The 11679-nt window shown below is 40.2% G+C and overlaps 1 protein-coding gene across 4 annotated transcripts in view; it reads right to left on the reverse strand.

The window, feature by feature from the left end:
* Nucleotides 1-11449, reverse strand: part of FGF1 (fibroblast growth factor 1) — a 138114-nt gene extending 126665 nt beyond the window's left edge. Inside the window, exons 1-2 of one of the 4 annotated variants that reach the window (XM_012551522.3) lie at nucleotides 11091-11449; nucleotides 3303-3603 (exon numbers count right to left, since the gene is read on the reverse strand). The gene's annotated coding sequence lies outside the window, so the exon portion shown is untranslated. Of the gene's footprint in view, nucleotides 1-3302; nucleotides 3604-3866; nucleotides 3979-11090 lie in introns of those variants that run through there. The other 3 variants (XM_003756690.4, XM_031953467.1, XM_031953466.1) reach the window with 3 other exon arrangements.
* Nucleotides 11450-11679: the final 230 nt, after the last annotated feature.

Here is an 11679-nt window from a genome sequence, read left to right on the forward strand (position 1 = left end):
CTGGCTCTCCCATTAGAATATAAGTTCCTTGAGAGCAGGAATTATTTTCTTTTTTCTTTTTATCTCCAACACTTGGTGAAGTGCTTAGTATAGTAAGTACTTAATAAATTCTTTTGATTTTCTAATTGATTTATTGGTTTGTCCACACTGTGACACTGGGCATTTGTCTCCTACCTTTTTCTTTTCTCCAAACTGAATGGCTCATCCAATGTCAAACAAAAGAATTTTCTAGCACACTGACTAAAGATTTATGCCCCTGCTCAGTACTAGTCATGGTTCCCTCCTTATTCCATATAAAAGAAAGTACAAATCTGACATTTACAGCCCTAATGGGGCTCTAACCTCCATTTCCAATTATATTTCACATTCTCTTCCTTTACATAATCTATATTTCAGCCAGTTCGAACCACTAGCTATTCACCAACTCATTCTTCCCTCTTCTATCTCCATGTTTGCTCACAGGCTATGTCCATTCCTGAAACATATTTCTTCTTCAATTCTACCTATTGAAAGTAATCTCCAATAGTAAGCCTCAACTAAGTTAACAAATGAAGGGTCTGTCCCTCAATTTTTCTTTTTCACTACATCTGAATATCTCCTTTTCCCTTATCATTTTCCAATTCATATCATATTCATTTGTGCACATGACATATCCCCTTCTCATTAGATTATAAATCTTAGGAGTTAAGACTATTGTGTGACCCCAGCTCCTTAAAGAATAACTCAAAGATAGCAAGTGCTTTAAAAAAAAAGCTGTTGAATTAAACTGAATTGGATTAGGTATGTAATCTATATTGTTAGAAGAACTAAGTAATTTCCACAGGGAATCTATTGAACAGATAGTTAAGTGCCTACTGTGTGCAGTGTACTGATAGGCTTTAAACTGAAATAAAACACAGCCTTGATCCTCATGGAAATCACTGTATAATGAAGGAAAGGGGGGGAGGGAAGAGAGAAACAAAAAAATCACCAGAATACATTACATTATATAATATATGAATTAGAGAATATAAGCAACATGTTATATGAGGCTGAGAAGTAACATCATTGCTGAACAGAGGTATCAGTGATTGTTCCCTGAAGGAGTTAGTATTTACCTCAGTTTTGCAGAATGGATAGGAATTGCAATTTGAAGAGAGGAAGGAGAGGTTATACTAACCAAATTGGATTCTAATTGACTTAATTGGCTACTTATTTAAAGTCACTTTATATGAAATGTGGCCTGGTAAAGAAGGTAGAAGTCCAGCCTTAGAGTCTGGAAGAAATATTTTCAAGTTGTGTTACCTTATCACTTAGCCCCTCAATGCCCTAAGCATCTCTCTGACTTTAAGTTATAGATGAGTTGTTGATCTGTATCAGTGAAAGCAATCCCCCACAAAAAAGAAACTCACAGGTTCAGACCAAAGGAGAATGATAATGATGATGATAAAATTATTGCTATAATGAAGCTTGTTTGAGTACTGGGATGAAGCACCTGAATTATACAGAGAAAACTTACTTTTTCACTATTAAAAATGATAATGATAATTTAAAATGAAGTCCTAGACTTCTGCCCTAACATTTAACTGACAAATTCCTAACTATGATAATTTCCTATTCTAAGAGGTCCTCATTACATGGTAGGACTATGTTTATCAGCTAACATCAGCCAAACTGGTACACATAATGCCAAAGCCCTGAGGTGGTTTCCAGGAATCTTAAGTCACTTCTGATTTTCACTCTAGCATAGTACAGAAAGCTCAGCTTACTTTACAGGCTATTTAGGCAATTGTCTCTCCCATTGCCTCAGGGAAGTTAAAACCTGCCTCACCTTCATTCTTGGCAAAAACCAATAGGTAAATTAGTTTTATCCAGCCCTTCAACCCCAAAGAATATCTGTTGCCATAAGTGACTCCGAAATACATTTACCCCTTTGCTTTCCCCAAATTCATTTCTCTTCTCCCATTGATCAATTTTCCAATCTATCCATGAGCTTCTAGATGAAACATTTATTGGGAAAAGAAACAAAGTATATTATACATACAGAATATTCATAGAGTCACTTTTTATAGCAGAAAAAAATGTTAGAAACAAAGCAAATATTCATTAATTGGGAAGGGTATAAATAAATTACAGATTGTAAATGTAATGAAATATTATTGTCCTCTAAGAAATGACAAAGAAGGGGAAATCAAAGAAACACAGGAAGACCTGTATGAACTGATACAGAGTAAAGTAAGAAGGGTGGAGGGAGGGGGATACATTCAATGGCAATAATGATATAAACAAAAACAAAACAAAAAGGCAACTGAAATCAAAGTAAATTAAATGACCATTATTAAATCCAGAAATCAGATGACTACAGAAACCAAATCTGATAGATGTGGATGCAGTTGTATTGGCAAATTTTGCTGGATCATTTTTTGTTGTTACAAAGAAAGGTTCAGTGAAGAGTATGACATAGTGAAAAATTTAGAGGAAAAAAATTATGTCAGAAACATAGACATTAATAAAAAAAAAAAAGTAGAAGTTTTCAAAAAAGGAGAGATAAGAGCGAGAGGAGCATGAAAAAATGGTTAACCAATTACTTTGTCTAATGGAAACTCAGTTAAAGGTATCCAGTAAAAATTACCTATGGAGCCGCCAAAATGCCACCCTTCTGAACTCTAAACAGACACGCCAATAATACCTACACTTCCAGACCTCCAACAGCATAAACAATATTGTTAAGTCCTCCATCCACAATGAACAATGGCTTTGGAGGATGCTGAGTTTCAAAGCTGTCCAAAAGTGTGAGACATGCATGGTAAGATACTGCTGGCCAAACTCACCAATGACCACAACCTTCTCCTGCTGACGAAGAATGACAAAGAAAGTCCAAATGGGGAAATTAAGTAAATGAGAAGATTCCTGCATCACTAATTAATCACCAGTGACTCAGCTGGGGATGGGGTGACGGTGACAGTGCAATGACAATATCATTTTGCTATTCCTGCAGTCCCTACAAGAAAGAATTGCTTTCCCACTACTTCCCAGAAAACCCTAAATAACACTTTTTTTTTCTTAAACCTGGACCAAGCTATGTCTTACTTTCTATCCAGCTGTCCCTAAGTTTCTAAGCATTAGCTGCCGGAACACTGACAGCCAGTGGTGTCTGTTTACAACTTTAATAGCGGTGACTTTTCCTCTTCATTCATTCCCTTCCTTTCTCCCTCCTCCTCCATTTCCCACATAGCCCTCCTCAGCACAGAGACACAGAAACCAAGTTCAAGATGGAGAGAGAAACTTTTTTCTCTCTGCTGAGCCAGACACCCGAGCCTTACCTGCGGGAGCAGGACGAGGGCTGTCTCTCTGTTGCCCCAGTCAGTGGGGAAGGCAGGTTCACTCAGTCGCTGTTTCCCTTTCTCCTCAGGATCTGCAGTTCCCCTCTGTCACTGGGGTTGGGTGCTGCTGCTGCTATTGCCGCTGCTCAGGCGTCTGCCTCCTCAGAAGTCCTTGGCCGGCTTCAGAAGCTCTGAGTTACTGCAGCTCCTTGTGGGGAAAGGTGGCGAGCTATGGCATGCACATCAGGTTGCTGGAATTCCTCCAGGAAGTGCCACAGAGCGAACTACTGGTCCCAGAACTCTGTGTGGGAAAGAGAGGCAGGGTGAGGATTCAGCTGAGCTCTCTGGGTCTCTAGCTGTCTCGGGCTCCTGTTTATCTCTGAGCAAACAATTCCCCCCCCCCCCAAGACAGCCCTTCCCTCATGTACACACAACACACACACACAGAAATTCCCCCTTAGACAACCCTTCCCACACATATACACACTGACCAATTCCAGACAATTTTATCTCATGCATTCTGCACACACACACACACAGACACACACATACACACACACACACCCCACTACATTTAAGAAAACTTGACTGAGAACAGAGATGTGGAATAATTCTAGACTTTCATCTGACAAGCAGACAGGCCAGGGAAGGGGGAGCAATGAGCCAAGTGGACTGAGAGATGGAGCAGTCGGGCTGCCTGCTCCCACAAGCATTTTTTTTAACGTGGTTTGTCTTAGGGCAGATGGCCCAGCTGAATGGACCACTGGCCTCAGCTGAGCAGCCTCCTGTTTATTTTGAGGCTTTAGTCACCAAGGAAACAGCAGGTCATAGCTCAGAAAAGCTCCTCCGAAATCAGCAAATCACAGGATGAAAGGGAGCTAGCTGTTTTCTCTTCCCTTTCGGATCTATCATCTGGCCAGTATGCACGTGTGTGTAGGTGTCTGTCTGTCTGTCTGCTTTTGTTGCTGAATCTCAAGGGAATGAGAGTAAAATTAAGCAAACAGCAACCCACCGGGTCAGGAATGTGAAGAGATGGGGTCAGGTCTGAGAGCAGATTTCAATCATCCTTACCTGAATCGACAAGTGAATTCTCACAGAAAACTTAAGTTTGTTCAGTGACGAATGTGTCAGGAAAAAAATGGGAGTCTTTCCAGTGAGCATCTACACTGCAGTTTGGGTCTTGCTGGAGTCCACCTGAATAGAAGGGCATGTGTGGGAGGCTGTCTGTACTAGAATAAGCCCTTGACAGTAAGGTGAGAGAAGAGACTATGATGAAAGACTGGTTCAGGAGGTAGTCTTGGAAAAGCTAAATGGAAATGTGGTTACCAGTTTTCTGTAATTAAGGGAGGTTCTCTCCTCCTCAGGGAAATCTAAGGCCTGCTGCATATATTTGTTGTTTGTACTGGCCTGTTAGCTACTCCCTGAATACAACACACCATCTCCCATTTCTATGCTTTTGCATAAGTGATTCCCCCATATCTGGAATACACTCTTTCCTTCCCTCTGACCTGAAGAATCCCTAGTTTCAACTCTTCCTGCAGGAGACCTTTCAAAGATCCACCCTTTCTCTCCAATTAATAGCATTTCCTTTCCCCTTTGCATAAGACTTAGCATTTCTTTCCTGGGGAGCATGCTGCATTCCCCAGGAGAAGAAAAGTTTCTTGAAGGCAGGGATTGATTCATATTTTGGTCTGCCTTTATATCTCCATTGCCTTGCAGACAGAGTAGAGTGACCTTGTCCATAGTAGAGGCTTAATAAATGAATTTTAGGAGAGCATGTGACAGCCCAACGAGCTACCCTGTTTCTGATTCATTCAAGTTATAGACTGACCTGTCAGAACTAGAAAATATTCTCATCCCATCCTGACTCATGTGGGCAGCTGTCAGGACCAGGGTGGCTTTAGGGAACAACTTATTATCCTGTTTGAAGGAATCACAGAATTCCTCATGGTACATGCAAGGAGAAACTACCTTTTTGAATCTAAAAAGGAAAACTCAGAGTCTCTTTTATTAGTGCTAGGCTACTCAAAAATTCTGAGGATAAGTTAGTACATTAGCTTCACCTGAAAAAGCATTCCAACATTAACAAAACCGTGTTTTATCAAATGGAACTCTCATTCAATTGCCATTTCTACATATCACAAGATCATCTGGAAAATAAGTGGGTTGAACTGGATGATAATGGATACTCATAATAATTACCCTGAGCAATACATGCCCATCTGATTCATCTCAGACAGACTGCATTGTTTTTGTTTAATTTTCTTGGGCTCTGATTTTTAGTGTTTCCTATGAGATAGCAACTCCAATAATATTTGATAAAATAATAAGATATTTGGTTCAAAGATACTTTAGACATAATCCACCCCAATGGGAAAACTTTTTTTTATCAGTAAGGAAAGCTGAGACCCAAACAAGTGAAGAAGTGCCCAGGGTCACACAACTATCATGTAATAGAGTCTTAATAGAAACTCCTGTTTTCTTAGTTCAATTTTTGATTTTTAACCATAATAATATTGCCTGATCATCTTGAATAAGAATTTGTTGTTGGCAGTTGTTTCAGTCATTTCCAACTCTTCGTGCCCCCTTTGGGGGTTTTCTGGCAAAGATGTCATGGTGCTTTACCATTTCCTTCTCCAGGTTATTTCATAAATAAGGAAACTGAAGCAAACAAGGTTAAGTGACTTTTTCTGGGAGATACAACTAGTAAGTATCTGAGGACTGATTTGAACTCAGGAAGATGAGTTTTCATGAGTCCAGGTCTGATGTGCTATTCACTGTCACCTAGCTGTTGAAAAAAGATACAAACATAAAATACTACTAGGAATTCAGTAAAATTTTGCGATTAATATTGAGGAAGTAAAGCAAGAGAAAAGGAACAAGCATCTATTAAGTCCACTATGTGCCAAGCACTGTGCTAAATGCTTCACAAATTATTATCTCATTTGATCCTCACAACAATCCTAGGAGGTAGGTGCAACTATTATCCCCATTTTACAGTTGAGGAAACTGAGGCAAAAAAATGACTTTCCCAGGCACACAACTAGTATCTGAGGACATATTTGAATTCAGTAAGATGAGTGTTCTCAACTCCAGGCCTGGCATTCTATCTACTGTTTTTTGAGTACTTGGTCTTAAAAATACCAAAGATGCTATTTGGAAAATAGAAACTCCAGATTCCCTCAGAGTTCATCCAGACCTTAAGGACATTTGCAGTAATTAAGAATTGAGGTTTTCCCCCAATTATCCTTAAGGACATTAGAGGAAGAGAGAAAAGGACATGTTTGGGGGGAAAGCAAAAGACCTCCATTTCTTCCCTCATTCTGGGAAAATGCTTGGATGAGTAAGACTCAGAGTTCCTCTGACAGAAAATGGCTAAGGATATTCTTCCAGAACTTCAAATAAGGTGTAAGAAAAGGTTTATTTTGAGTTGTTCTGTGATCAATGCATCTGAAAACTCATTTGAAAAACATCCCTTTCCCTCTAAACCTCATGAAAAAGCTAAGCACAGGGAATTGAGTTGAGCTTAACAGGGAAATCTTTTTCATTTCCTTCTAATCTACAATTCCTCCTAGTACTTCATTATTCTTCCCTTTCTCCAGTCCTCTCTTTTTGCGCTGGGCATCCTAAATTTAACCCACAGTCTGGTTCTTGACTCCAGAGACTGACGTTTTTGCATTTGAGTTAAATTTCTCTTTTCTATCGACATGTAAACAACTAACTGGGAGTGCAAACCAGACATCCTGAATTTTCTTAATAAAATAATTTGGGTTTATTCTGGTGCAACACATTTACATGTACATTAGACAGACCTTTAATTTCATCTTCAAGCTCCCATGAGCCACACAGGCAAACAAATCCCAGACAGACAAATTAGTCAAAATGAAAAACCAGGTGCTTGGTCCCTTCTCAACAAATCCACCTTGCATAAATTATTTATACATAGATTCATATATAGCATTAACCGAAGAGAAAGTGATGATATTCTAAAAACCAGACACATGACTAAAGGGTGGATAGCCCTAGAGGATAATGTATACCATCCTAAGAAGATGTGACAGCTGTGAAAATAATATTATCAGCAATCTGTTTGCCTACTGCAAGACAAATTGTTATTGGCTCAGAATGCTATGGCTCCCTGGTAGCATGTAAACTTGAACAAATACTCAATTTTTCAGGGTCAAAGGATCATAGTTGTAAAGCTGGAATGTTCTGTAGGAGTCAGCTGGTCAAGGAGATGCTGCTGACATGTATCACAGCTATCCATGGCACAAGAAGTAAAAATGAAGATTTCAGAGATTATCACCTTACTGGTGTATGGAGAAATACCTCAACAAGATGTTTTGATGGGATTGAGCAAATATTGTTTTAAAAAAATACTTAACTTTTATGTTTCATGATTTTGGCTTTGTCTCCTTTAATCCAAATGAATGGGAATTGCAGAGAAACAGGGTTAGATTTGACTTAAGGGAAAATATCCTAATAATTAGAGCTGACCAAAAACAGAATGGCCTACCTGAGGAGGCGGTGATTCCCCATTGACTGTAGGTCTTGAAACAGAAGCTGAATGGCCATTTGTTGGATATGTTATAGAAGGGATTTTTGTTCAGGTAGGGGTTAGACTGGATGGCCTCTGAGCTTCCTTCCAATTCTGACATGCTATGATTCTTTAAACCTTGAAGACCAAAGTCTGGTCACCTTCCCAACCCTGTAAACCACTCTATGAGGGAGGGTTTCCAGTTTTGGTCTTACCTCAGGCAACAAGGGCAAAGACACTGTGGACAGCTCTATGGTGACAGCCAGCAACCACAGAGCTCCATCACTAATGATGTGTGTGTGGCCAATGGCGCCTGAGTCCCACTCCCAAGCAATGTTTGAGGAAAGACCACCTTAGTTATTAGCAAATAAATAAACAGACAGACGAATTTGGTTAGGGGATTCTTCCTTGGAAGATGCACTCTGGACACATTTTGCTGCTTCAACATGGAGCAGTGTTCCAGGGCATGGTCGTACCCAACTTCAGAGAAGCTCTAGGATCCTTCCTGCCACTTGGATGAGTGACCAACTTGTGGAAGCCATTGGGAAGGCAGTTCTCAAATGACGCTGAGGAAAGTCATCTTAGGAATGTCAAAGTTTTCTTTTTCTTTAAGACCCATAATTTGGGCTGTTTGTTTTGTATAATCAAGAAGCAGGAAACATCAGTGGTAAGCTCGGGGTAAGTAAATGATGAATGGAAAGGAGAATGAAGGATCTTTAATAAGTCATCCAATCCCTAAGCCATTGAGGGCAAATGTATGCCAAAAAATCAAAAGACATTTGTTGGCTGTCTACCTCAGTGTTGGGTGAGAATGCGGAGAGGAACAAGGACACCATGAAACATGACTTAAGCCCTCATACTTATAAACTTCCTGGGGAGAGAAGACTAACATACATCAAATTATGAGAAAACAACTAAGTGTCCAGCTATACAGTCTTACCTTAGGGCAGTAGAAGTTCATAAAAGACAGGGACAGAGTGGGCTGGAGCAGATTTAGAAGGCTGAATGGAGGAAGAGGGGATTAAATTTAGATCCAATGGATAGGATACAGATGAGACTAAAAAATTTGTAAAGGCCCTTGGCATATATGGAAATGGAGGATGACATGAAGAATAGGGAAAAGTATGATTGATTTTTTTGCACAACATATAAATAAGGAAATATGTTTTGAAGAACAGCACATGTTTAACCTATTATTGCTTGTTGTCTTGGGGAGGAAAGAGGGAAAGAGAGAGGAGAAAAATTTGGAACACAAATTTGGTGAATGTTGAAAACTATTTTGCATATTTTGGAAAAAAAAAAAACAAAATACTATTTTAAAAAAAAAAGCATGATCAAGAAGGGGAAAATGAGAGTGATGAGGGGGAGAGACAGAGTAGATCTGCCTGTACTTTTTTGTTTTAAATTTTGTTCTGTCCTGTGATTTCATCGATGTAGGGAACTCCCTTCACAGAAGTAAATGGACTTCTGTCTATAGCTTTTAATCTTAAAGAGCAATTTGGGGCATGCAGGGTTTAAATGATTTGTCCTCGTGGTTATACTACTAGTCTGTATCAGTGGTAGCAATTTAATGGAAGTCCCCCTGGCTAAAAGGTCAAAGACTTCTTTCTATTGCATCACACAGCTTCCATTATTCTATGATGCCTCTTTTTGGTTGTTTTTCCTAATTTCAAGATTATCAGGGATGGAAATGCAACAATTTCTTGTAATAATCTGTTCTAACCTTCAGGAATCATCTTCATAAGTCATCTTTAGCTAGCATGTAAACTGATTATATCTCTTCCTCATATATACACATACCATAAAAAGTGTGAAGGAGGGGGCAGAGAAGAAGGTGCTCTGTGCCAATTCTAGATGATAAAGTATACTTAGACATAGAGCCTGTGCCCATTAGGATTTTGGCAACCAGTAGTCAACATGGAAATGACTAATCCAAAGCTTAAATGGAAGACCTACTCAAGAAGGACCAAAGGTCCATCTAATAAAATAACCCCTTGAATAGAACTCCAGCTAGTGGAAGGTTTAATGGACTCCCAAAGTGAATTTCTACATGAGAGCTAGAACCATTTTCCTTTAATGACAAAAAAGAGCAACATGATACAGTGAAAGAATGTTGAAAATAAGATAAAAACTTAGCTGAGTTCAAATCCTGTCTCACTTACTATGTGACTTTTTTTTAGCAAGCCATTTAACCTCTTTAAATGGGATTGAGATTTCTACTACTTTAACTCATAGGTTTGTTGTGAAGTTCAAATGAGATCATAGAATCAAAGTTGTGGACCTGGGAAAGACTTCAGAGGCCGTGTATTCCAGCACAGGTAAGAGTGGTTATGTGAACATGTCTAAGGTCTCACAGGTAATAAGCATTAACAGTAAGAGTTGAATCTAGTCCTTTTAATTCCAGAGACAATAATCTTTTCACTGAACCCAATGTAAGTGCAATGATTTTTAAACCTTCAAGTATCATGTAAATGTCAGTTATTGTTATTTTTAAAAATAACTGAAACCATAACAACAATAAAGGGATCCACACAGAAGCCTGGACTAGTCCACATATTAATAGGCATAAACATATGAAACCATGGATATGCAGAGATGTAGTTCTCTGCCATGTCTGCAAACCCCTCCCACAGCTCCCTGAGCAATTCTCCCCAATGGCTAGGCTTTCTTGCTTCTTTTTCAACCAAAGGAAGACATCTTTAGAGCTGGTAAAAAGAAATATAGTTTACAGGCCATGCAGGTGGGATGTGGGGGAGGGAAGATTCTATATATCCATTCACTCTCCTTTGTCCAGACGCTAAGAAGACAAATGGCAGCATTTTATTTATTTCTCATTTCCTGCAGGGCTTCTTAAGAGCAGGCACTATCTCCCCTGTAATGGGATTGAGCTTAATGATTTCCTCGGAAATGGCTTCTCCTGTATACGCAAAGGTAATTCAATTGGCAGGAAGAACCTCCCCCTTCAGGAATCATAACTCTTAGAACACAGGCCTTTCTGAGAGCAGATGAGTCTCAGGATGCCAGAATCAAGAAGCCAAGGGCTTTCACTGCCCATCCCATCCGATCTGCCCAGGACTGGGTACGATTTTCATAGAATGGGAGAAAGGGGCTGGCTCCTCGCAAGCATAGGGATCAGAAGGGAAGGGGAGAGGGTGTGTTTTGGAAACCTTTCCATCCCTCTCAGCTGGGAAAGGAACTGGGAAAGGCTGGGCTTCAGGAATCCTAGCTCCTCAGGGGGGCCATACACTCACCTCCTTCCTCTGGCTCTGACGTACTTTCAGGGTCCGCTTCTGTATCAGGCACTGAGCAATCAAAAGCAGGGCCTCTAAGCTGCAGAAGGAAGGGAGTCACCACTCACAATCAGGAGGAGGGAGTTCCCTTAAATAAAGAGAGACTGCTACCCTCAGCCTCCTGAGGTCAGGGACTGAGTGGTCCACTTGCCCTCTCTCACACAGGTTCCCTCTCTAGCTGTAAATAGGGCTCATGAGGAAAAACACTCAGAGCTCCCCCGAGGAATGCACAGTGTAATACCACACCCCGTTCCAATATCTGATGGAGCTCCTGGGTGGGGGGGCCGGTTCGGCGGCCGATGGAAACTGAGCTAATTGTAAAGGCCCTGACAAAGTGTGGATGACGTCAGGGAGCCCACTGAGGACACTAAAGGACAAGCACTTGGGTATTTGTTTTTCCCCTTCATGTGATCTTATTTTTGGAGTAGACAGAAGAGCTATTTGGGGGCTGGAAATCAGCCAGATGAAAGGACAAGCATCTCTGAGAACTGCCTCCCTTCTCTCGGCATTATTTCAGGTTCCCAGCCTGGAAAAACCTCCACTCTAGTCC

This window comes from Sarcophilus harrisii, chromosome 2 (assembly GCF_902635505.1).
Source record: "Sarcophilus harrisii chromosome 2, mSarHar1.11, whole genome shotgun sequence".
NCBI lineage: Eukaryota > Metazoa > Chordata > Mammalia > Dasyuromorphia > Dasyuridae > Sarcophilus > Sarcophilus harrisii.